Below are 25,922 nucleotides of genomic sequence, written 5' to 3'. Positions count from 1 at the left end.
TTGTAAAAATGAGAATTGATTAAAATCGAGAAATAGATGTTTTTTACCCAGCCCTAATATATATATATATATATATATATATATACACAAATATACATGCACAGACAATGTATAAATGTTTATCAGAGTAGTATCTGAGGTTTTTCCACATATGGTTTGAGCTTTCTCAACTCAATAACTCAAACTTGAATTTTATCACTCCCTAGCTGGGGAGAAACATCTAAGAATGCTAATATAATAATCTACATATTTGAACTACTGATTCAAATGTCTAACAACAACATCCAAGACTCTGTTTTTCCTTGCCTTGAAAAATGTTCTGAAAATTAAGTGAAATAATTACTTTGGCTTCGGCTCAGAGTTTGGCACTGACTTATGGACACTGGAAAAAGAGCAAAAAACTGCTAAACCCGTATTTATGTCTAGAAAGACAAAGATGGAAAACTCACAAGAGTAGATTGAAGACGATGCAGTGATATATTAAGAGAACCTTTGGGTGTTTGCAGTTGACTACATTGGTGTTTCCCAACCTTTTTGGTCTTGTGTAACAACCAAGCCCCATCTGTAGGACTCAAAATACACCTTTACCAACACCAAATCAGACATGGGTTCCAATTTAAGACTCCAGTGAAATTGACCTGCTGTCTGTTAGGCTTGAAATTAAACAAAACGCAAAACAAAAAAACAGGGAAAATGGTGCAAAAGTTGACATCCTATGCAGATTTCAGAGACAATCAAATACTTTACAGAATGAGCATGTCCCTCCCCCTAATAACACATGTACACTGTATATACAAATGTAAAATAAATTAAAGTCTGGTGACTGAAAACAGAGCAAGCTGTTGACTCATCTTGCACTTATGCAGATTTCTGTCCAATCAAATGCTTTCTAGAATGATAATGTCCAACCTCCTAATGCCACTGATAAAAAAAAAAATACTATTATTTTTAGATTTATACATTAAACTCTCATTTAGAATATTTAAAAAGAAAAATATTAACTGAAAAATTAGATTATCACGATTATTTATCATGTTAAAAAATGAGAAAATAAATAAAACAATAAAATCATGTTTAGTCATTTATATTAAATTTACAATATATGTACAATTATTTACATAATATAATAACTTATACATTTTCAAAAAAATTTAAACAAATGTAATTTATTTTATTTATTATGTGCTTTTGTTTTAACCCTATAATGCAGGAACCAAAAAAACTACACAAATGCATATAGGGGATCAAAATTATAATTTTAATGGTTTTCTTCATAAAATCTAGATGTACTACATGTTAGCATTTTCATGTGACCTACAGTTGCTTTATCCCTACTGAACACTGTGAATTCAGATAGACATTAGGGGTGTAATGGTTCTCGGTAAAAAGAAAAACATCCTTTCTCCACCCACGGTTCTCCAGGCACTTGCACCACGGTTCATCTCAAATCTATAATACGGTTTGTTGAAAATAACAATACAGACAGACAGAGTTAGGATAATGTATGTTTCTGTCAATGGATACGCATTCTGGCTTCCTCTAAACTTTGTTCAATAGGAGTGTCGTATGCTCCAATATGATCAGTAATTTACGTCGTCATCACCCAGGTGTTGTTAGCACACAAGCGCAAGTGATACCTAAACAGCACACGTTGCTATCTTTGTTTAAACTAAAGTCATTTAAGCCTTGTCAATTTAAATATTCAAGCACAAGATGACGCGAAAGAAAACTCTGGTGCGTCGTAAGATTATGTGTGGACTTATCCGAAGTGTGCACACGGAAAGCTACGTCTCAGACAGCGCACAAATATTGAGTGCACAGCGCACTTGTAGTTTGAGTATTTATTCTTTATTTTTTTTTGACAGTAGTCTTTTTTACCCTGAACATTGCACATACCGAACCGTACCGAAACCATGATAAAAACCGAACAGTGTAATGTGAACAGTCTCACCCCTGATAGAAATATAGAAGGGAAGTAGCCATATTAGGACATGTGGCTAGTGCCTGAGGCAAAACATTTTTTATTGTGACCAAGAAATATAAAACAAAACACTGATGGGGGTCAGAAACAAGTTTTTTGAGGAATTCATTGAATATCAAATAAATATTTTTATTGATAAACACACCCTGTCGGGTCATTTGACCCTCTTTATGCAATCTAGGGTTAAGTTACCCTGCTGTACACATACCCAACCTTGGGAATCACTAGCTTAGATGATTTATGACAAAAACAAGCCTATGTATTTAAATCACAGAGATAAAAGGCTCACATAAACATCTCTCTTATAAGCAGAGCGTTCTCAACTGCTCGCTCTCAAGGATTTGACAGCAAAGTTCATCAGCGTTTCATCTCTGTAATGTCTGATGTCATCTTCAATCACAGCAAGAACGGTTATCCTTTTGGCCCCTGTCTGTGGCGCCAAAAAATTGATCCTTTCTTTAGCCTATTTATTATTTCCAGCTTTCAGGTCATATTTCTGTCATATCTAATATCATTCGATACTACATAATGAGACGCCTTGATCAGCACATGCACTAAATACTAAACAAATTTTTATTTTCAAGCACCCAGTGCAAATCAACAAAGTAATATGATTGCATGATTTCAGTGAGCAAGAATTCTCCAAGAAACTCCACAAACATTGAACGCTGTCTGCTCCCTTCCAGTGTGTAAATAACCTAGTTCAAGCTCCAGAAACTGCATTTGTCCAGCAAAATGCCCTTTCAGTCGCTCCAACCGTGCTTATGGCCTCCCCCCTAGTGGCAGCAAGCAGTATTGGTTGAAGGAAAAAGGGCTATAAATACACACAAACTGCTTTAAAATAAAACTGATCGGTAGTAAACACAAAAACACCAGCCCAGTAAATGTCAAACATTTGAATGTCTCGCATCGGGCCACCTTACAATCTTCTGTCAGGATGAAATACTTTCCTTCAGGAGATAAATCAGCTCAGATTTAGGTGTTGGAGCATGTTCAAGGTTCAGAAGATGCATTATTATCAGACGGCTCATCTTGGAACATGTTTTTGCTCTGGAAGAGCGGAGAAAGACGGGGGAAAGGAGGTCGTAGTGGAAACTAAACTGACGCTAAACTGTAATTTTCCTGTCGGTTGATGTGAAGACTTAAAACAGCTTCAATGCTTTGAAGCAGGTGTTGAAACGGTTTCCATCACAGACTGTCTGAAGATGCAGAAATATGGATTCAGACTCAATCAAGCTCATGAACAGATCATAAATCGCACACAAACTAATCCTCCTCCAAGCTGCCACTCATTTCATGACACTCACCTACTGGTGTTTATTATTGTAACAAGGTGAAATGCCATGATGGAAAACCTTCACTGGCATTTTAACCTGGGAAAACATTAATTTAGGTGTCACAGTGTGCTATTCTCTGAACAAAATAGCTATCTATCATTTAAACAGTCTTGTTTTTCTGATGGGTGTTTTTGATGGTGCACACAGGGTTAGAATTTGGGATTAGACAGGCCGACAAGCCAATGCAAGAAGGACGTGAAAATGCATCATTAATAGATGTTTTGACCAATCATTAACGTAATAATAAGGATCATTCTGTCAACCTCAACGACATATATTTAAGACACGGGGTGGATGGGGGACAGCAACGCTCTGTTCTTACATTCACTGTCTGAAAACTCAATTGAAAGACAAACTACAGCACGTTGAGCACAGTCTGATTTACAAGTAGGGTTGAGTATAGTTTGAATTTTAATGATTCCAATTCTGCTTATCGATTCCGATTCTTATCAATTCCGATTCTTATCCATTCCTAATTTCGATTCCAATAAGGTAAAAAACACACACATTTATTGTGTACAAGTCTTATTGGAAAACATTTCATTATAGCCAAATACCATGAACAAAAATCAACATGCAACAAGAACACTTAGGCTACACAAGAAACTTTTACCTATGGTTTAAAAATAACATAGCAAAAAAAAACGAGCTTAACTAATCTAAATGCATGTATAATCAAGCATTATTAATAGACAACACTCAGTAATTAAAAAATAACATACATTTTACATACAGGTATTCAGGTACAGAAACTAATCAAATGTAAAATAACATTGCACTTTATAAATAAAATGTACATTACAAAAATAGTTACAAAAATTATTCAGTCAAGAACAACTGAATTTTCTCTTTGTCTTCTGTTGTTTGATTAACGTTATTATAGAGTGGCAGCAGGAATTTTAAGCTGCTGTCACTTTAAGAGCTGGACGTATCCAATATATGGTTATGCGTTCTCTTTGTCAACTGGTTACGTTCACTTAAGACAGGCTAGAAAATTGACATTTTTGTATGTGTTCGTTCAAGTGCAAAAAGACACTAATTTAGAAATGAATTCTCCTTCGTGTCTTACGCTCAAATTATTTAAAATCGCTTAAAACGTTTAAATTGCCAAGACCAAAAAAAACGTGCAAACGATGAACTTTCATGACGACACGGCTCTGGCCTGATCGGGGCCAGTGACCATTCCGTCAACTGTCCCGAGACTTTCACGCTGGCCTCGGGCCATCAGACAGTCTTTATTATGAAGCCCTGAAAGGAAAGCTTTTTCCCCCTTTGACATACATGTGCAGATGATCACCTCTTAACCTCTCTAGCTGACACTCACCTCATCCAGAAAATGACTGCAATACCAGACTGTCAATCAGACGCCTTTGATGATAAATGTTAATTTACAGCAGTGCAGAGATGAACTCAAACACTACGTCTAGACAGAATGGGGTAAAAGAGTTGGCAGAGGCTTCCATAGTGTAAAACAATGTGCTATCGCTCTCAAGCAAACCACAGAGGAAAAACACAACTATCATTAAGCGCAATAAATCTTTCATAAGTAGCATGCTAACAAAATTGTTAACAGAGTGCAACGTCGGATATACCTTGAGCTATATTCTCATGTGTGAAGGTTCAACCGTGGGGATTTTCCATCATTCTAATGGCTTTTTCTCTCACCAGCAGTGATGATTGTTGTGTAATCTTGCATACATGTCAAACTGCACTACAGCCTGGAGCCAGTACACAACTATAAATTAGACTAGACAGAAAATTTGAATGGCAAATGTCTCCGGATACCATCTAAATGTATACAACATTTAAACCTAGCTTTTTTACCCCCTAGACAGAAAATGACTAATTACACATAACACAATCCAGCCACATATCAGCCATGCTAATAATTCGGCTGATACTTGGAAATTTTCAGATCTAATAACTGATCACCCGAAAAACAGAATCGGTCTGCTTTCAACAACAAAAATAAAATAAAAAAGCTTTATCAATGGATATACATTTTCAATTGTCAGATACAATGAAAAAAGGTATTTCAAGTAAAAAAAAATATTTATTTAACATCACTGAACCAACTAGGGGCTGCACGATATTGAAAAAAAACTGATACTGAGATATTTTGTTTTTCTGCGATATATTGCAATATAAAAATAAAAAAATCCCCGGACGACTTGAATAGCTCTATTTGGTAAGAATGAATCATTCTAAAACAATTGGGTGATTTTGTAGGGGAGTGAATCTGCATAGAAAATAATAAACCAATTACAAGCATAGATAAACACAATAAAACAAGGATACTAATGGAATAAACAGTTCTTTATGTTTTACAGTATTCAGGTACAGAAATTGAATAATCAAATGAAATATAACACTGCATAAATTAAAGGTCCCCTGACATGAAATTTTCACTTTCTGAGTTTTTTTAACATTAATATTAGTTCCCCTAGTCTGTATTTGGTCCCCTCGTGTCTAGAAATTTCAGTCGGTGTAAACCGAGTTTTGGCTATCTTTCTCTGCCTGTGAGAAAATGAGATCTCAGACGGGCTGATCTTGAATCTCCCCTATATGACGTCATATAGGGGAAAGGTTACCTCCCCCCTCTCTGCTTTGCCAGCCAAGAGAATTTGAGCCGCCCATGAGAAAACGAGCTAGGAAGTACGAACGCGCGCGCGCGATTTTAGATTATCCTCGAGAGATATCATGGCGTGTGACCGATCGAAGCACAAAAGTTGAATAGAGAGATATAATGGCTTGCAAACGAGCGAAGCATGGCAGTTGATCAGTGTTCGGATGTACAAATGAACACAAAAGTATTTTTTAGTTCCTTCATCCGAGCCTGTGAAGAAACAATGGGTTACTTTTATTTTCTCTGGAAATGCACCGATACAACTTCCCAAAGTTTTGGATGGTCCAAACATTTCACCGACGACTGTTTCCTCAACTTGGGCCAATACAGAGCTGGCCTCGATGAACGTCTGAAAATAAATCGATCGAGCTACCAAGCAACAATTCAAGTTCAAGTTCAGAAAGGTAATCTTTCCGTCAAAATCGTTCGATACTGTTAATGCATCAGTAAGTCAAGCCAGTGACTAAAATATCACCTTCACATCGTTTCTTTTAGTAGGATAAAAATAATCTTATTTTTATTGTGAACAAATAATTTACAGAAATCGATCAAAGAACAATTTTTCACACAGCGCGAGTTTATCTGGACAACTCATATGAAATCAATGACGCACGTGACTGCACAACGAAGCTCTTACTGTATGTACATCATCGTGTTTGCATTGGTGAAAGAATTAGAGAGAGTGCAGAAACTGGGTTGCAATTAGGCATGTGCCGGTATCAAATTTTCATGCTGCGATTAATTGATTGAGCTTTTATCACGGTATACGGTATTATCACGATATTTTAATTGCACAAGAGATACAGACGGATTGGGGGTATCTAAAAAAAAACTTGCATCACAATGTGTAATTGTGATTGTCAAAACATTAATTTTATTTTTTAGTGACAACATGTTATAATGTTTACATGGTTACTGAGGCTACTGTTTGTATTATTGCTTAACACAATTTTCATGATTTCAATTAAATTCTTGGATTTAATTTCAATCTTGATTCAATATTGACTCATTTGGATAAATATTAGGTAGGCTACAGTAGATAGCCTGCATTTAATTTTTTCTCAAGAAAAAATATATCTCACATAATGCTGTAAACATACAGAGAGAAATTAAATATAATGCATACAATATAAATATAATAATAATATAAATATAAAAATGTAATATGCCGTAATTTTCATTATAATAACAATTATATAATGACAAGTAAACATATATTAAAATAATATAGTGCACATATTTAGCAAAATACTCCTCTCTATAGCTATTTTCTTATAGTCAACTAGCATTAAATGGCTTTCCTGAGGTAAATGTAACGTTCTGTGACATAATTGTTCTCCTGCAGTGTTACTGACCTCTTTCCGTGGTTGAAAAACACTGATTGATCGAAAGTACGTACCTTTCGGTGGGTTGTACTGTATCTTTAATAAAAAGTAACAGATGATCGATTTACTTGATCTGAGGCGCGCGATCTGTCACGTCACATTTACAAGCACCAAAACAGTATTTATTGTCTGAATTTCGTTATAAAACCTGAGAGCTGATATTTTTTTCATATCAAAAGTAACCTGCTCTGTCTAGTCTGTCGGTGTCAGTGTCCTCTTTGCTCCGCGATTTTTCTCTGGGTGAGAAAATGGATGTGTGGCGCGAGACCGTGTGAAAGTGTCAATTGCGTGAGTCTCAAGCTGAATGAGTGAGAGTTGGCAGCCATGCGGGAGATAAATAGTCGGCAGCGTTCCTCCTTCCGCCGTGCTTCTTCTCCACGTGAGGATTGTTTACATTAGACTAGAGTGCGCACTGCATGCACACAGTGCTTATACATGTGATGTGGGGATTGTTTACATCAAAGTTCACATGTGTTTTGCGCAGCATATACGCATTGTTTTTTAAGCGGTTGATGGAAAATAAGCTGATGCGCGTTCTAAAAATCTAAATTCGAATCTATTATTTTTCACGGTATTTCGAAGTCCCCGCGATAACAATATCGTGCATATTCATTACCGCGATTTATCGCATTACCGAATACCGGCACATGTCTAGTTGCAATGATAAGATCTTCAGTCTCGCGATCTACAGACTGTCATCTGCTTGCTCAATGCTCATCACAGCAACATTTTATGTGATGGGAATAGATCTAAATACTTCAAAAACTTCTCACGATTCGTTAATCTTGATAAGTTTATTAGTAAAAACGTATAATATCAGTAGTAAAGGTATTCGAGAGAATTTCACATGTAGCTATTTCATATGCACGCATGTCGGCCAATCACAGCAGTGGGTGATTACACTGCATCCCACAGCAGACACGCCCCTTCAAACAGAGTGTTCAAATCAGAGGCTAAAATCAGGCTAGGAAAAATGCCTTTTATTTCTAAATTATGACTATTTTTGAACTAAAAAACATACTAACATTATAAGGGCAACCCAGGAAACATTATAAAATAATACAATAACCCCATGTCAGGGGACCTTTAAATATAATTCATGTTTATAACATCTCAGTGTTTCATCTAGGATTATTTCCAGCTGTGGTGGCAGGCCCATTTCCCCAGGGGGAGGGGGCGTCACCCACGAGTGATATTCTCATGGGCCACGCCCCCTTGCCCCAGGTGTTTAAACCTCCCCTAAGTTTTATAATATGAAAGGCTCCAATTTAGAACAGCAAAGCGATGGTGGGATGATTTTTGGTGAGGCGGACCACCACTGCAGAATTAATGTAGCGGAAACACTGCAGCTACAAAAGAGATTTTCTCTTTGTATTTTTTGTTTGATTAACCTTGACAATAGGCGCGTTTCCATTACAGATTTGCGCAAAACTTTTGCGATTTTTTCTAAATGCCGAAAAAAACTATTTCGAAATGACAGCGTTTCCATTAACCGATGTTATGCGACTAAAACTTCGCGAAGTCTATGCGAAAGTCATTCAAAAAATCATGGCAACGGACGTTGTTAGGTTTATGTATATCCCAGCCATTGCACTGGCCATTATTGTTAATCGAAGGAGACGTATGTGTGTTATCCAAGCATTAATGTCAAGGAAAGACCCTTATACTTGAGAGCGGCACATGTTTCTGGGAGTTTCTCCCTCTTATCTGCTTCGAGGTCTTTGGTTGTGGCATTTCTTTGAGGTTTAGAATCCAGTATTCCTCTAATTCTTTGTCTTTTATGAATTTAATAAAAAACTCTGTGTCGTATTCTGTCCAAACATACCGCGTCATCTACGTCAGGTGACCTGTAAATGCGCAAAACCTGTTTCCATTGCAGTTTTGCGAAATATTTCTTTTTTGAATTGTCTGAAAAACCACCTCAAAAAAGTAAAAACTTTTTTGCGAAAAATGGGAGTTTTTGCTAAATTGACACGTTTCCATTGAGCGCATTTTCAATTCGCAATTTCAATTTGTGCTATTTGAAGGGTAATGGAAACGCGGCTCCTGACAGGTTTAATTAGGCTGCTGTCACTTTAAGACCAAATGCACGGATCCAATATACAGATACGTATCGTTTTCTTTCTCAATTGTTTCTGTTCACGTTAGCCATAAGCGGCTGTTTACATGGATACATGGTTAAACTTTGAAATTAAGCTGAGCATCTTGTGCATTTCGAATTGTGGCGACTAGCCAGTACGGATCAACTACAGAACGATCCATATACTTGACATCGCACATCCTGTGAAGTGACCATCACAGATGCGCACGATATCAATCCTAAAACGATACATCGGGCTGCCCTAGAACCAACCTATACATATATTTATACCAACAAAATCTTTTTATGGGTTAAATCAGGTAGACATAGCTATTTAAGGAATCAATTGCAGGTTACCCCTTTCTACAGTGTATTTTTAATGAATTTTTTGTAAATAGTGTTAATATATATCCAAAAAAATTTGTATACTCTCATGTTATCATATTTTATTGTATCTTGTTTGCCATAATTCATTTAAGTATATGCATTAACAGATATTAGTCAAAAGAAAACCTTTAACAGTTGACCACTAATTTATGTTGTTTCCCTTAATTTTCAGGATCAAAGCCCTTATTGGTTTGTGAATAATGATCCAATCAACCAATCACATTTTAAAGATATGAAAAAATGAATACGGTTAAGGGCTTATACAACAACAACCATTAATTTCCCTTCATTTCACTTTAGCATATGGTCAATTAAAATATAATTTTTAAAAAGAGAAACCAAGAGAAAGTAACTGGCAATTTTATTTATTGATGAAGAGTTGTCAATAATAATTAATAAGACATAAAAATATGATTTAATTCAATAGATAAAGAAATATTGATAACGATTACTTGATTAACAATTAAATGTTAAAACCAATGAAAAATGGCAAGACAATAAAAATAATGAACACTGCGAGATGTTAATAAAATACTGTTTTAGTAGGGGAAAAAATAGAAGTAATCCTAATATTTATATTTTACTTAGAAGTAAAATATGAAAACAATAATTCAATAATCCAATATTCAAAAGATTTTTCTCTCCTTATATTCAGATGTATTGATCAAAAGACATTTATAATGTTACAAAAGTTTTCTATTTCAAATAAATGCTATTCTTTTGAACTTTCTATCAAAGAACCAAAGAAAAAAATATTGTCAACATTTCCACCAAAATAGTAACTGTTCTCAACATTAATAAGAAATGTGTTGACTAACTTGATACATTTAAACATATTTAAAAGACATTACCAACGACAAAATCTGAACACTGTCCAGGAACACGTCTTATACTACTTGGCAAAGTCACTGTAAACGATATCCATAATAAGGTCTAGATAGACAGAAAACGATGTATACATTTAGAGCATTAACACCGTAGCAAACGTTGTTATAATGACAGTTTAGAGCCAGATTAGTGTGTTTAGGTTACACGAGCAAGGAGGAAGTTTTTGACATGTAGGCTTGACTAGTTGTTTCCTAAACAGAGGGGTCTGTTTCTCTGAGAGGGGCCGAGTTGACTGATACAGTCTGTCCTGCCGATTCCCTCAGCCGTAACCGTAGCGTTATCAGAGATAGGAAGTGGAAGTGTACTTGTTATGAACCGGCGTCTGGGTGGTCGGCCGACACGAGTACATCACACTCGTTCTAACAAAAGAGACTTGTAGAGACACAGTACACTGCAGATGAACACTAACAAAGCTACCGAGGGTTTATATCGTGTTGTTGAACATAAAGACGACATTCAAAGCTTTGCATGGCCGTTTTTACACAAAAGAGGCCAAAACCAACAATACATGCCTGCGCAATATTGCCACAAGTGCAAACACAAATAAGCCTATAGTGTAGATCTTCACGATTTGCTAGAGTATACACACTTTAGACCCAACGGAACGAGAACATGTGGGTTGAGACACACGTGCTTCAGGCCTGATACTATGGCACAAGGCCAGATCAGACCTGTCCAAACTGCAGGAATGCTTCACTGCACCCAAGATAAGCAGGTAGCAGCTAAAAATGACCTGAAAACAGAGCGTTAGCCAGAAAGGATGAGCCCAGTCTATAGGGTTTTTTTTTCCCGAGTCTGAAGTCCAGAACGTCTCTGCCCAGACCCACTTGTTGATTCTTCTCTGCATTTATGAAATTAGTCAGAAATTAGTCTTGTCACACAAGATCGGTTTTAGGTTGTTCATCCAAAAGAATTTAAAGGGTAAGTTCACCAAAAAAAAATCTTTTTTTTTCCTTTGTGAAATATAGACATTCTGAGAAATGTGCTGGTCGCTCTTTTCTATGCAACTAGAATGAATGGGGACTGGAGCTTTCAAGCTTTAAACAAAACATTAAAGCACTTTAAAAGTGATTCATAAGACTTGTGTGCTATATTTGAAGTCTTCTAAAGTTATATGACAATTATTATGTGACAAACCATCCAAAATGTAACCAGTTATTCACAGATTTGTGAAAAAAACATTCTTTCGAAATGGATCTTTTCAAATAATCAGTTGCTTCTGATCATAAAACCTGTCAGATTTCAATCATTCACTTATCTATCATTCACTTTTAATGTTAATCACTCAAAAATCACTCACTGCTAATGACTGAATAACTTTTGTCACTTTGATAAGGTCTATTTTAAATTTATACAGCTAAGACTATGCAGTGTAATTTGATTACTTAATTCAATTTCTAAACTACCAAATGTGTATGTAGCTACTTTTAGATCATCCTGAAAAACAGTTTATTTACTTTGTATCTTATAGCTTTGCTGTTCTTGTAGTTTTAATTATTTGTTCCTATTTTACTAGCCAGTGGCGGCTCGAGCTTCAGTGTGTCTGTAGAGGGTTGATGGGAGATATTGTTAACAGACTGTGTGTTCACAATTATGAATTGGGACTACTGATATAAACTTTTTGTTTTGTACAATAAGCAGAATAACTGCATCAGAAAGAATAAAAAGTTGAGATAAGGTTAGAAAGCATGAAGCACTCAGTCCGAAAGCAATGTTTATGGCTACACTATAACAGATTTTTGTAATTTGAACAGTTCGATACTGTAAAATTTGTATACTGTATGTTACTGAAAACGGCAAAGGATTCTGGGAAAATATATGGTCACTACTGTAATTCTTCTCTACTGTAAATCCATTTACAGTAGTGAACTTGACCGCGAAAAACTGACCAATGGCAAGAGAGATTTCTTTTCAAGTTTTTTGTACTCTATGGAAGTGGCTGTGGCATCCAGCTAGGGCTGGGTACCGAGTTCGGTACTTTTTAGGTACCGACCGAATTGCCTCGATTAGAGGAGGGTGATATATCGTTTAGACGATAATATCCAAATTGTTGTCTGGACGATATGCAAAATTGGGATATCGAATATTTCATAATTTGTACAATCCGACCCCACAAACATGAAAAGAGCTGTAGGAAGTTAAAGAGAAAACAAATAACGCAAACTATAACCTTCTAAACAATTATATGTAGCGAGTTTAATACTGTAGGGGTTTGTTTGACTGCATTTTATTTTTTGTACAAAATCACGATCGTTCCTCAATTGCACGAGAGTAAACTGCTAAAGTTACTAATTTGCAATATACAACTACGAAGTTCTTACCTGTGTGTTATGACGTTTAGGTTGAAGCAACAATCCAAAATCGTAAAGAGAAGGCAAAATATGCGTTGTTTGTGCAAAAATGATCTTAAGTTAAGTTTTTCTTAAATGTCTGTGGCGTCCTTGAGTGGCGAGCTTCGTGATTGCATCATTAGAAAATTGCGTTGTATCAGTCCAAAACATGGAATACATTTTCCAAAGAGATCGGTTCCATACGCATTACAAACCGAACCATCCCGGTGGTTGGACCATTTTTCCTGCCGACCAAAATCCACGCTGGAGCGAACACCACAATGTTGCGCAACATCAACTGGCAAATGTAATGAAAGCGGAACGAAACTCATTATTTTGTGCTTTACGGACCATTTATCATTTCGGACAAATATCAGTGCAGCGCGATCCGATCTTGAAGCAACACCGTTACTACATAAGAGATCCAGTAAACAAAGCATTTGAATTCGCCACTTAAGTAATAACATCGCTACGAGATCTAGTGAGAAGCATTAAAATTTCTCCATTATTAACTGATCAAACATCACTGACGTGGAAACCAGGAGAAACATTGTTCCATGAATGAACTGGTTATAGGTTTTAAGTCCACAGATCATTCACCATGGATTGTAACACTAACTTGTAACCATGGAAGTTTGGCAGAAATATTAAAATGCTTTCAAGTACGTCACACATCTTTTTCCAGCACTTAAAAACTCAAATGTTATATGTTATTTAAATTTTATTTTTAATGTGATGACCAAAACATTATTTGTTCATCCTTCAAAGATTACCCCCATTTATAAAACTAAAAGTTTCAAGATGTAGGAAAACTCACAATTATTTAAAAATAAAAAACTGTATCGAAAACATACCGAACCGTGACACCACTGTATCGTATCAAAACAAACCGTGAATTTCGTGAACCGTTACACCCCTATTAAAAATATAAAAGAACAATAAAGAATTTGAATAATGAATGACTATTGAATAATATTTTATTATTTTAAAAAGTTTAGGAGTCTTTAAATCAATAATGTCTCATATCTTTATGTACTAGTAATTCTATACAATAATAGGTCAAATGCAGCAAGTCAAAAGACCAACTGGACCTTCTTTACCAGTTTGCACACATTTCTTTGAAGGATTGCAAAAATATCGTCTGAATATCGATATCGAGATATTTAAAAAAAATATCGAGATATTCATTTTTGTCAATATCTCCCACCCCTAGCCTCGATACTACCGAGTATCGAAACATGTCTTGTTTTTCGGTGCCAAGTTTTGGTACCTAAGTGGTTAATCTCGTCAACGTCAGTGAAACAATAAACATGCAGCATGATTGGCTGTGGCGGAAAAACACTAGTTTACGCGGCTGCCCAGAGACGTGGCTCGTCGCACGTGAGGCTGTAGTGTGTGTGTGTGTGTGTGTGTGTGTGTAAGCGTCCAACCCAGATAGATAGAAAATATGTGGAAATGATCAAAAGTGTACCTATGTACCCGACTCGATGCCATAAGCACACGATGCAATATTTTCGACAAGATAATTGCTGCCAAGACCGGTAACACGGTAAATCTGATAAGGCACTTAAAAGCGCACAGAATACACTCGAGAGTAGAAAGTTTATCAGCCTTCGACTACAAGAACTGGAGCGCGTCACATATAAACCAAAACTCAGCGTATAGGATACTTGCCTCACAGACATGAGAAATAGTTCTATATATGTTCAAAATATGTCTACTTTTAAACGAAACAATTAGAAATAAATAGTTTGATTACCTAATCCATATAGGCGCACGTGTTCACTACTGCAGGGATGACGAGTCAGCATCGCAAATTCGCAATAATCATCTTTGCAGCTAACACGTTTAGTAAACACTTGTTTCAATAATAAACAATTAAAATATCTCCTTGCTATCGTTTCCCGACACATCCATAATCATTAGGCTACTTTTGCCAGTGCTTTGCGCAAGCTTCATGTGTGCTGAGCGCGAGGCATATATATCGCACCCCGGTAGCCTATATTTAATTCAATTCACATTTATTTGTATAGCATTTTTCACAATACATAGCCTATCGTTTCAAAGGAGCTTTACAGAAAATGCATGTGTCTAAATTACAATTTGGAGTGATCTGTTATCAGGGGTGACTGAATGAAAATTAATTGAAATGCATTACACACAGTTTCATTGTTAAACAATGCATTAAGTTAAGGCAGAAACAATGAGCTCATTGAAGTAAAGAATACATGTTGTTAAATGATTAGGAAACATAGAAAACTTTAGCATTGGTGCTTTTTTACAGACTCAAAATATGAGTGTAAAAAAGTCAACAAACTGAAAAAATAAAAGTTTTTCTTTTTAGGTAATGTTATATTGATAAAATTGGTATTGAAAAAAGTATCGTTCAGGAACCGGTATCGAAGTCAAGGTATCAGATCGAAAATTTTGTTACGATACCCAGTCCTACATCCAGCTGCCAGTAAGTTACTGTAAAATTTACAGCAATGTCTTTACAGTGTATGGTTATGGCTACAACGTCTCATGAAGGAAGATAAAAATAAACAGTATATAAATGACTGTTACAAAAGTGGCCATCAAATATGCAAAACACGGAAGCTCGAACGTGTGTGTGACGCGATACAACAGAAGTCATTGGTTTTCGAGCATCACGCACGTACACAAGCTTCTTTTACTTTTAATTCAGATTAGCAAACTGTGCATACTGCCACTTACTGCACGACACTTGCATGACAACTGCCACGGTACCTATCCTTGAAGTCGACTCAGGACATCACTAATCCTGATCATAAAAAATGAACGATTATTAATGATTCAATGATTGTGTCTGAAAGTCTCCAATATCAGATGTGTGAATGAATCATTCTTTACAGATAAACCTTTTCAAGTAATCAATTGCTCCTGTTCATAAAACTCAAATGACTATGAATGATTAAAAATGATTAAGTCCGAATGATTCAATGATTCACTTTTTTAATAAAAAAGTACATGAGAAGCTATTTATTTACTTACTGAAAGATCTTTGTATATTAAATATATTTGGTTTTATCTTTAATACTTAATAAAAAAAAGCAGCACAGACATTTTCCCATGGAGTCATCAGAACATTGTATCAAATTTATTGCTCAGCTATCATTTTGGATAAGAGCTAGAAGTCTGGATTTGCTCTGGTCTCAAAACACAAATGAAACCAAATCCATCCACATCAGCCTGGATCTGATAGCAGCCGGCGTTCACCTCTCATTCACAAGAGGCTCATCCCAATGAAGGAAGACAAAACTACAGCCAGACATGAATAAACAGATGCAAACAAACATGACTAACCAGAAAGGCAGTCGATGACACAAGAAAACGGGGAGAGTGACCATTTGCCCTGAGATTATCGGTCTACTTAAGAGGAACTTAAGTTTCTATTAAGTTTTTAAGAACAGTCAATAAATCATGATTCAGTTAATACTCATTTTATTGCTAAGTGGTTGCCCTTTTATAGAACAGCCTTGGAGTTTCAATTATCAACTTCGTCAATTGTGACATCAATTTCATCTCAGATGTTTCTCCTAATAATCCTTATGCTATAGTTTGAATGGCACAGCTTAAATCATTTTTTTTTTGGTGGGGAATTAAGTTTGAGACCTGTTCAGAAACTCAAGAGGAGACGAATGTGGGATTACTGGAGTGTTTATCTCAGAAGAAAAAGCAAAAGGTCTCAATTTGCTCTCATTCATCTCTTTGCTGTATGAGAGGAAATTGAGTCATAAAAGAGATCTTATTTGTGATTTTAAATAAAATTAAAATAAAAAAACATTATAAAAACTAAAATAATTTCATTGATTTTTAAAAAAAATTTGAGGAGTAAATATTTGGAAAAAACTAATATATGCTGTTGCCAATCGATGACAATTTCAGATTTCAACAAATCTAAGTTTAAAACAATTATTGTGAAAAATGTTTACAAAGATTTAATGACTTGATGTATTTGTAATATTAGTATTATTATTATTATCATTATTATTATTATTATCATCATCATCATTATTATTTACATTACAACATACAATATTGTGTTACTATCTTACGCAATTATGCTCCTAAAAAAAAATCTTATTTTAAGAATGTTTACTGTATTTTTACTGCAAAACCAAGCAAAAGTACTCAATAAGATGACAATTTCTTGCATTTTAGATTTCTACTTGCATCCCAGTTCAAGCCAGTGTTATTCTTAACTAAACCATTACAAATAATTTTCAATAATTGTAATAAAGTTGAAAAATACAAATGTTAGATGTAAAATACTAAAACTGAAATCAAAATAAACTGATGCTAAATAGAAATGTTAAATCTGAAAATGTTAGAAATGAAAAAAAAGAAAAATATTTAAAATAGAGGTGGGCATAGATTCATTTTTTTTAATCTAGATTAATCTCACTGTAATCTTGGAATTAATCTAGATTAAAATGGCTCATTTGAATTCTGCCGAAGGCATTCAGAATATGTGTGCTACCCAAATAATGACTAAAAGTAAGTCTTTGAGAATAGTTCGCCTCCCGTAGGGATCTGAATTTCTGCCAAAAATGCCATTCGACAATAGAGGACCAAAAGTCGAATATCGTTAAAAAAAAACTAAAAAAAAACGCACACTCACAATGACAGAAAGGGAGGGCAATTTCATCTTTAGCGATTTGTCAAACAAACTGTTTATTAATTGAACAAGTAACATGTTTTCGTCATTTTTTTAACATAGTAGGCTAATTGGAAGAAGAAAAAAAACAATAAGCACGACGTAGCTACAGTCCGTTTTTGCATCGCCAAACCAGATGCTCGTTATGTGAACCTGCCTTTACCGGCAATAGCCTCCTCCTTTTTAAACAAATTACTTTCAATCAATGTAAACTATTCGTGTGACTATGCCCCTGCGCAATACACACACTTTACCGCAGGCTGGCGGGTGTTCATTTCATAAACTGTACACAACGGTAGCTTATTTAACCTGTTAACCTTTGCCAGTGCGCCGACACTCTGAAGCGTTTTTTTGTAGCCTATAAATTGATGTATATGTCCAAAACACAGATAATGTCATACTTTTTAGTAGTGCTATCGTGGCGTAATAATCTGTTTGGTTGTAAAATCTATTACCTGAATGAAATGAAATCCAATGTAATGTTATCGTCCTGTGGAATCATTCATTCACAGACAGCTTACGAAGATGTTCAACTAATAAAGATCTTCATCGCTGGCAAAAATATGATGCATTTGCAGACCTTGTGTCCCTGACAGGAAAATACCCTGCTGCGCGATCTGTGACAGTAGGCGAAAATATAACGATATTCGAAAAAGCTATTTTATGATCCCAACCCAACTTTGAGAATAGATTAACGGCGATATTTTTTTTATCGCCCGATAAGAGTCTCACGTTAACGCCGATAACGGCCCACCACTAATTTAAAAAAAATAGCCTCATTTAAAAAAACAAATACTAGAATGGTATGCAAATGATACTAAAATAACACTTAAACTAAAAAATGGTTTGTAAAAGTTGTAAATACAACAAAGATTATCAGAGCAAATTTGACAAGAAACTGCCATTTCAGTCTTTCTACTTCAAAGTTTCACATTTAATTCAATGTGTTACTTGCCGATTCGATGTAATTTTGCATTTACTATCAGCTTTTAAGTGACAGATTTTTGTTTTCCAGTGCTGGTCCAAGCGTGCCTTAGACAGTTGAATGAAACCTTAGAATAATTAAGAAATGGCCATTTATTATGGTATTTTATGGGACCACACTAATGGACGGCCTTATCTGGAAATGTTACCTGCTCCACTATAGACAGCAGATCCTACTGTATATCAACACAGATTACAGATGACACTCAGCGTGTCTGTGGGTGATAGAAGACAGAAGAACAGTACATGAGCGAAGTTGAGTCCTTGACAGCGCATTAACGCACCTGCCAAAAACAGCATTTGTAATCCTATTTTAGAATGTTGCGGTACTTTTCCCATGAGTGACTCACAACACTTTCTCCTTGTCACTAGCCCACATAGTGAAGACAGATACACAAAGAGCAGAAAATACCACATTTCATCTCCAATGCATTATGCCTATACAATGAATCACTGATTCAACATGGCCGTCCGCCAGCTTTCTCAGCTCGGCCTTGGCTTGTGTCGAACCAACAAGGACGTGAATGTGTGATTGTTGAATTCTGGTACCGTTTATACCTTTCACTGGAGCGCTGGCAGCTTTTCCTCCATTCGGCAGACAGTTGCATCTAAATTCACCTCAGCTCTGCGTTTTCGGACTGCTTAATTGACTCCAGAAGTCCTGAGAAAGCGAGTTTAATCTCCAAGCGGAGCAGGTGGACTGCACAGCTGTACTGGGCCAGGAAACCAGGAAGTCCAGGAAATGCCTGATGAACTATCACGAACACAACAAGCCAGAGGAAAGGAAAAGTCACAAATGAGAACTCAATTGTATGTCTCAATTGGGTCTCCCAGAGTGCCATGTGATTTTAAGGAGAAGAAATTGAGACTTTGGATCAAAATAGACCATTTCTTTCCTTGATAGACATTCCTGTGGCCTGATTTATGAATGTTAGGTACAAGACTTCCCAGAAGCACACATTGGGATTTACAGAAAATAAACTTTCCGTAGACAGCAATGAAAATGGTGTGGAATTTTGGTCCCGATTCCTTGTAATTGTTTCATTAATGATTTTAGTACTTTTGAGGAGTAAATATTTGGAAAATACTAATAAATTTTGTTTCCAATTGATGACAATTTCAGATTTAAACAAATTTAGGTTAAAAACAATTCTTGTGATAGATGTTTACAAAGACTTAATGACTTTTCCCATTATTTTATAAGCGCCGTAAATGTAATCCAACAATTGATTCTAACTAGGCCTATATATATTAAATAAATCTACTAAATCATTTAAAATGTGGTACAATATGTCATTCATGATTGAACCAGCTTATAAGAACCATTTGTTCGAGAATCGGACTACACTGGTCATGCTGTGTGTTTTTGATTCACTAAAAAGAACCAACTCATAGGAGTCATTTGATCAGGATTTGTACTATACTGGTACAAATGTATAGTATATGCTGTGTGTTTTTGATTCACTAAAAAGAACCAGCACATGAAGAGTAATTTGTTCAGGATTCGTACTACACTGTTCATGCTGAGTGTTTTGATTAACTAAAAAGAACCAGCTCACTAATACCCCTTTTCCACCAAGGCAGTTTGAGTGCTGGTTCAGAGCCAGAGCCTAGTTTCAAATCAGTTCTTTGTCTTTCGACAGCCAAAGCACCAGCTCTGAACCAGGAAAAGTGGTTAGTAAGTAACAACAAAACATTGCTAGTAGGGATGGGCATGATTAATCGACGATCGATTATTGATCATTAAGAATTTCGTCGATCACGTTAATTTGTTATCGATTATCATTAAACTAATGCTCCTGCGTTGCGTAGTGTGAGTGGAAAGTGAACGTGTTCCCCGGGCTGGTCAAGTTAGCGTGGAGGTACCTGTGCATCCCGGCAACGTCAGTCCCCTCAGAGCGGGTGTTTTCAGCGGCTGGACTGAAGTCTTGTTTACACTCGACGCGTCCCCACGAGTGCGTTGGTGAGTGCGGCAAAAATGACGTCATTGCGGTATTCGGTGTTTCACAGGCGAGCGCGTCGAGTATGAACGCCTCGTCTGTTTGGGGAGGTGCGCGCGCAGTCTGCGGAGACTCGCGCTGCAGAGCCAGGTGAAAGTGTAAACGAGGCTTGACGGTCAGGTTGCGGTCGCATCTGACCCCAGATCATGTCATCAACATGCTTATCTTTCTCAACAAAAATCAGTAGACTGGTGTAGAAGTTGTATGTGAGTTAATAGTTATTTTTTATGAGGCTTTGTTAAGTAGCCTAGCCTAATTGATTGTTACAGTAGGTAGGCTAATCTCTCTCACCCTCTTTCTCGACTCCGTTCTTGGATTGTTTTGAGTTACATTTTGACAAAACCTGTCAGATCTAAGTATTATTATGTTTTTGGTTAAGTTTTTGTTTAACATGATTTTTTTTTTATTATTTATTATTTTGGAACAAACGAGGGTCTCTGTTCAAGAACGCCAACTCGCAGCTTCAGGTTCCGTTGCTTTCGAGCACCTCAGCGCATATATCTTCAAGTTTAGGCTAACCGAACGTCCAGTTTTACTGCCACAAGTTGATCATCTTATAATAAAGATCTAATCGAGGAAAAACACGCTGCATTTTTGTATTTTCATTGCATTTTTAATTTATAAAAAGTTAAATAAATAATGAATTTTAATTTAAAATATTAATGACTAATCGAAAGTAGATCGTCAATTCTCCCGACGATCGACTAAGAAAATTTAATCGAATGCCCATCCCTAATTGCTGGTCTAGAAGTAAGAACCGCTTCCTTCAGGGGCTGCGGGCGGGATTACCGTCACCAACAAGACGAACAAAAACTTGACCGCCATTTTATAAATAGCAGCTAATCGGGCTAATAGCAGCTCGATTGTAATCCCCGTTTTTGTAAACTCTGTAAAGCTAGGCGAGCTGCACGAACGCGTTGGATTTCACTGTGTTTGGATACCGATGTAGGTTCGCAAAGCCACGAGCATCAATAGTAATGCAACAACCACCGTTGTTGCAAGGCTTGATCGAGATGCATCGGACCAGCGCGGACCGAGCGGAGCTGCGGGAGTGTGTGGAGAGCATACGACTCCTTGTGTTTTTGGATCGCTTTCGCAGTGATTTGATGTCATGCGCCGATCGGTCTGTGAGAAGCTGAACCATCCGACACAGCCTTGTGTGTTTGTGTTTGTGTGTTTGTACACAGGTCATGCTGTATGTTTCTGTTTGCCTTAAAAAGAACCAGCTTTTTGAGAACCATTTGTTCATTTAGCATTTGATGGGTAGCAGTTCTACATGGACAGAGGAATGAACGTTTGAAAACCACTAATGAAACCGAAAGTCATGAAAATCATACAGTTTGGAAGATGGAAAAAGTTCTGAATCTCAGTTTGCATCGGTAAATAGGTTCAGACCACCTGCACTGTTGACTATGCAAATGCACTCTTCTGGGGGTGTGAGCAAACAGGCGCACAAGTGGCCAAGCAATGAACTGAGGAGAATGATTCAAAGCTTTGCTTTTATTTAATTCACCACATTTAGAAAATAAAAATTCACCCTTAAGGCCATTGCAGGCACGCTTGCACACAGTCTACAAAACTTTAATCTGTAATAAAATTTTCTGTGTTTTTCGCATCCACAGCCAGCATTTTGAGAGTTTTTTTGACAATTCAGAGCCACAGCCACAGCAAACGACAAAATCCAGAATGGCGTCTGACAAGTTGATACACTTCGTCTGGCAGCACAAAGTACTGCATGAAAAACAAAATGCGGGTTACAAAGACACTGAATATAAAGTATCTAGACTAAGTATCTAGAATATAAACTACCGTGGTCTTCTTTTTAATATGTGGCTCCAGTATCGCTAGCAAAGCATCAAACTGTTCTACTTTGAATCGCTCTGGATAATTTCGCAACTCCTTGATAAGGAGCTGAAACTCTCCTTCCTCTCCGCACAATCTCAGGATTGGATGGACCCAATATTTCCCCTTTCTTTTTCTCTTTTTAAGAAGAGAGAGGGCAACAAAATCATCCTCACTGCTTTACGAATCCATTTTGTATTTTTTGCGTTTTTTCCGTAAAGGTTTAATAAATAAGCATCGGACTTAGTGTGCAAGGTTTCTGTGAGTGCAATGGCCTTTAGAGTTAAGCACTCAAATCAGACATAATTATCATCCAAAGTTTATAAAATTCCCTGTGAATTAAACTAATGGCTCACTTGTCTTTTTTTACAGCTGTCTGTACGAGAGATAAGTGTACAGCCACATATGCTGTAGCACTGCACAACAATACACAGAAATGGGCCATCTGTCCCACTTAACCCTGACCCCCATCGAAATGATAACCCCGTCTCTAGCCTTCCAAAGTCTGTGTTTAGACAAAGTAAGTTGGATACGATCCGAACAAGACTATGAAGAAGCAAGAGCAACAATACTGAAGTTTTCTTTATAAAACTGTCCTCTGAAAAGTCGTGGGACTCTGTAAAAAGCGGGGCCAGTGGGAAACAATTGAGGAATAGCTACAAGTAAGCAGTCTGAGGGGCTTCCAACAATGAATAAAGAACACAAAGCCCAAAAATAGACACATCTGTCCCATTATAGGACCCAGAACTGAGCAGATCCTTGGGTGGCTCTAGGTTAGAGTATGGAAGCGTGTTTTTATTTATTCACTCATTTATAGACACCATACACCCAGAGGGATATGATAGCGGATGCCAAAGTTTTACTGCACTCGATAAACAGCAACACATTTGCAGCATCCAGCCGCGAATAAGCCACAACACTTGGAGAGGATCAGGGCACGTATATGTGGCCACTCGACCCACAGGGGAAAAAACTGTTTTTGCAATTCCACTTTATGCCACTACAAGTATTCTGAGCAATGAAAGATCAACCAATATGAGCAACAAAACTTTCCTGTGGGAAGGTGGACGACCAGGTGATGAAGAGAGTGTTGAGAGGGAAAAGGAGACAACCTGAGATATAGGCAGAGGCAGACAGTCAGCGCATGTTTTGAGGTCAGTTCTGGCCAGAAGGGTTTTGTCAGAGGCTTGTATCTGGGCACCAGTGTATCATCAGTCAGGGCAGACATTACTGCTAAAAGTCATTACAGCCAGGCTGCAAATCCCATGTTCCTCAGCTATTTGATTCCATCTGGAAAGAAACCAGCTGGACAGTCCACATAATTTATCAATCGTCTAGTCTGCTGAAGAGGAAGTTCTGCTGTGCACTTTGGACTGGCTCTAGAGCAAGTAACGGTGTAATCAAAGAAAAACAGTGAGAAAAGCGACGGAGATACGACAAGAAAAGGGGCAAAAGAGGACAAACTGAAGACATGGTAAGAATCCCATAGTTAAAATGGAGGGGCTAGAGCCATATCTTGAGAGTATAGACCTGGATATCTTGACAGTGATAATAAATAATAATAATAATAATATCAATCACCTACCAACAATCGCGAACACCCTAGCAGCAACCACATAACAACATGATAAAAAGCACTTAAAACTTCTTAAGTCATCCTGTAGTCAATAATTGTATAAAATTACCAAAATTAAATATTTAAAAGTTTTTTCCTTGAAAAAAAATTATTATGCCTTATAGGCCCCTTGGAATGCACAGCTTTGTATGATATGTTGACGTAATTTCCACTGAAACAGGAAGCTAAGGCGGGACATATTGAATGGTTCCTCCCCCTTTTCAAATAGCCAATAGCGTTTAGTTTACCTCACAGACTGCAAGTCGCACTTGACAGCACCATGGAAGCGAATCCGAGCACCAATGATACATTGTATTCAATAGTAGAGTTGTGAATAAATTCTAGCCATTTCATTCTTAACCAACATACAGTTGGAAAACTGAATAAAACTCGAGCGCTTGAGCAACGAACACACATCTCCAACCAGTGGCGTAATTTTGTTTTAAAAAGTGGGTAGGACAGGTGAGTGGGGGGGAGGAGATTGCCATACAATGCTAAGATATAAGTACAATATATGTGTACAATAACTATTTTCAGAAAATATAACATTATGATGTCCAGTCATCAATTTCAATAGTACATTGGGTTTAATTTGCCATTTAATGAGATCTACTAATATTCTTAGTGCCGAGAATTTTCATGTGAATAAATGCATAAGGCCGTGTGTCCACCAAAGCGTTTTTTCACGCTCCTGGCGTAAAATTCTAATTGTTTTCAATGGGACCGCTGCGTTTTTTAAACGCCATGAGCGTAACGAGGCGCTGAGCTTGTATTTAACGCTCAAGCGCTGAGCGCCCGGCGTTTTTTACTGGTCGCCGAGAGTTGAAAAATGTTCAACTTTGGGTAAAACGCTGCGCTCATCACTGTCACTTTTTACACAGCCATCCAATCAGAGTGGAGGAGGGGCAGGACAAATACCACACGACCAACTGTTACAACATTCTTTATGTACAACGACGTCAACCAGCAGAGCTAGCCGAACAAAATGGATGAAAAATGAATTTTTAGTATGAAACAAAATTATCTGCGAAATCAGTTACAAGTAAACTGTGCTGCGGCTATTCTGTATCATAGCAACGAATCGTCTCAACTGAAAAAACGCAGCGCTGCCAAAACGCTCTCAAGCGCCCACAGCTAGGCGTTATTCAGCAGAGCGTCTAGCGCTTTCAGCCGGCTAAAAACGCTTTGGTGGACACACGGCCTAATGGTCTAGTGGCAGAACTTTTGCCAAGCGTGACAGAAGGCCTGGGTTCTAATTCCACACTCGTATATTTTTGTAAAAAAAAATTTATCAGTGGTTTTATATCAAGCAGGGACACGTTTGTGTGCCTTTTGTTTTGTGATAGAGAGTCTCCGTAACGGGGATAGATTAAAGCGCGTATCCAAGTGAAGACCACAAGAGAAAACTTATCTCGCTATTTCGACATAATATCTCATTATTTCGACTTAATATCTCATTATTTCGACTTAATATCTCGTTATTTCGACATAATATCTCGTTATTACGACATAAGTCGTTATTTTGACATATCTCGTTATTTCGACATAAGTCGTTATTTCGACATAAATATCTCGTTATTTCAACATAATAAGGGGACAATCTAATAAGTGATCGACCGATATTGATTTTTTATAACCGATACCGATATCGATTATTTGCATGTTTATGTGCCCGACAACCGATATGCAGAACCGATATTTATTTACTGTTATACAGGTCCTTCTCAAAAAATTAGCATATTGTGATAAAATTAATTATTTTCCATAATGTAATGATAAAAATTAAACT

At 36.8% G+C, this 25,922-nt stretch overlaps 2 protein-coding genes across 3 annotated transcripts in view; both read right to left on the bottom strand.

The window, feature by feature from the left end:
- LOC143721168 (troponin I, fast skeletal muscle-like) overlaps positions 1-602 on the bottom strand; it is a 492,195-nt gene extending 491,593 nt beyond the window's left edge. The window contains exon 1 of the mRNA XM_077211418.1: positions 599-602. The gene's annotated coding sequence lies outside the window, so the exon portion shown is untranslated. The remainder of the gene's footprint in view (positions 1-598) is intronic.
- znf469 (zinc finger protein 469) overlaps positions 1-25,922 on the bottom strand; it is a 376,839-nt gene that overhangs the window by 316,376 nt on the left and 34,541 nt on the right. The window contains exon 2 of one of the 2 annotated variants that reach the window (XM_077211301.1): positions 19,235-19,430. The exons of the other annotated variant lie outside the window; for it this stretch is intronic. The gene's annotated coding sequence lies outside the window, so the exon portion shown is untranslated. The remainder of the gene's footprint in view (positions 1-19,234; positions 19,431-25,922) is intronic. 2 annotated transcript variants of the gene reach the window in all.

The sequence above is a fragment of the Siphateles boraxobius genome, unplaced genomic scaffold (genome assembly GCF_051911475.1).
Source record: "Siphateles boraxobius isolate OS27281-9 unplaced genomic scaffold, OSU_SipBor_1 65, whole genome shotgun sequence".
Lineage (NCBI taxonomy): Eukaryota > Metazoa > Chordata > Actinopteri > Cypriniformes > Leuciscidae > Siphateles > Siphateles boraxobius.
Note: the sequence above shows the minus strand (reverse complement) of the source record. Positions and strands in the feature narration are given on the sequence as shown.